Source organism: Petaurus breviceps, unplaced genomic scaffold (genome assembly GCF_028583685.1).
Source record: "Petaurus breviceps papuanus isolate PSGF00001 unplaced genomic scaffold, PetGlider_PUasm1.0 225, whole genome shotgun sequence".
NCBI classification, from domain to species: domain Eukaryota; kingdom Metazoa; phylum Chordata; class Mammalia; order Diprotodontia; family Petauridae; genus Petaurus; species Petaurus breviceps.
This window is the reverse complement of record NW_027185889.1, coordinates 21,670,384-21,672,193: the sequence shown is the minus strand read 5'-3', so window position 1 is coordinate 21,672,193 and position 1,810 is coordinate 21,670,384. Positions and strand designations below refer to the sequence as shown.

At 39.6% G+C, this 1,810-nt stretch overlaps 1 long non-coding RNA gene across 1 annotated transcript; it reads left to right on the top strand.

The window, feature by feature from the left end:
* The first annotated feature begins 246 nt into the window (after positions 1 to 246).
* LOC138166645 (uncharacterized) lies at positions 247 to 1,384 on the top strand. Its single transcript, XR_011169670.1, has 2 exons — positions 247 to 1,157; positions 1,262 to 1,384. It is a non-coding gene; the product is annotated as an uncharacterized lncRNA (long non-coding RNA).
* Positions 1,385 to 1,810: the final 426 nt, after the last annotated feature.

Sequence of the window (1,810 nt, the reverse complement as noted above, 5' to 3'; positions counted from 1 at the left end):
TTATACTTGTGAAACTATTTTTAACCTGATAGTAAGATTTTACATTTATCAATTTTAAGCTATTAGTTCTGACCTAATGTTTTAGAACCTACAGTAATCCAGACTCTGCCATCCTCTCATCAATTTGCATTATTGCAAAAGCATGGGAGCTAGCTCATATAGGCTCCTGAGGGATGACTGTATGTTTAGTGTGAGCCCTTACACCTCACAAGTTGGTAATGTTACAAATGAAAGCTAGAGAGTGTGATAGTAATGGCAATTAAAGATTCCCCTGTATTGGCTTGGTTTTCAAATTGATTGTATTAAAACCCAGAGTTTGTTAATCCCACCTGTGGGATGGGCTTGTTGATGTGAAAAGAAAGTCCTGAAGTGGGAGGAGCTGGTGATGTAGATTTGGAGAGACAAGAGAGAGGCGGAAGTTCTTTTTGGAAGCAGCACCTCGTGGAGAGGGAGAGACTAAAAGAATTGCTGGTGGCCGCTTTGAATTGCCCTGGACTTTTGAGACCTGCCCCCTGAGCTGCCAAGGACTGAGGAGACATGGCTGTTTTGCTGGTACTTTGTCTGTCTGTTTTGATGTTATTTTGCCAGATTTGTCCACTGGTGAAAGACTGTCCTGTTGAAGAAGTCCTGGAACCTGGCATTTGGTTAAGAAGGCCTGAGACTGTCCTGCAGACAGAGAGTGAATACTGTCCACTGGTGAGGGACAGTACTGAGAGTGAATACTGTCCACTGGTGAAGGACAGTGCTGTTGTTGCAGGGGTCTGGGAGCCTTTCTGTTGGTTCAGAAGCCCTGAAGAAGGATTTTCTTGTTGTATGTTTACAGAAATCCTGGGAGAGGGCTTTGCTAATGTGTTCAGGGGTTCTAGGACTGTTCTACAGACAGAGGATAAATTCATGAAGGGACTGGCAATGTATCTTATGGCCTTGCTAAGCCTTGTCTCCCCAGTAACTAAGATTGCTGAGAACTTGCCTCTTGTCAAGATGAAGAAAAGACCTCCATTTGGGTATTAAGTGCTGTGTTTAAACTTGATGTAACTCTGGGGTAGATTCAATTGTGATCCAGGGGTGGGGAACTTTTGACCTTTTTGTGTTCTATGGTTGAGCAAATGAATGTATTTTACTTATGTTTGGAAACTAATCTCCATCTGAGAAGAGGGGTTTTGTGGTGGACCAAAAGAAGGTATAGCCTAGGGGTGGAGTAGTATTTAGAACAGGGACTTTGTAATTGATTGAATGATTGGAAAGTCCTGGGGTGGGGTAGGCCTTGGAGATGATTTAATCACACTTAGTAAATGCTGTATTTTGAATGATGTCATGTTTTGATCTTCTCTGTTCTGGGTTTGTTACTGAATAAAATAGAGAGCACCTATGCTGGTATTTTGAACCTGGGAAGTTGCCTTTGCTTGGTATTACATTACAGAGAGTTATTTTGTTGATTGTCTACAGACTAGATTTTAAGAAAGTGTTAATTATGCAAATTAGACATAAGTATATCCCACTGTGTGTACGTATGTATGTATACATATATACAAACACCTATATGTATGGATATATATACACACATATTTGTATAGGTACATAAACATAAATTTGTGAATATTTTATGTATGTATCAGTAAATCAGAGATTTCGTTGTTAAACATTTATCAGCACACCACCGATTATCTATCTACAAACTTGTTAAGCATGTTCCTTTATCCATGAAACTGATAAATATTCCTAAATTGAAGCCCAGATCCCTAAGCACTCCATTAGAGACTTTCCCTGTACACTCAGATCAGATGATATTTAATAAATAAACATCATTTTG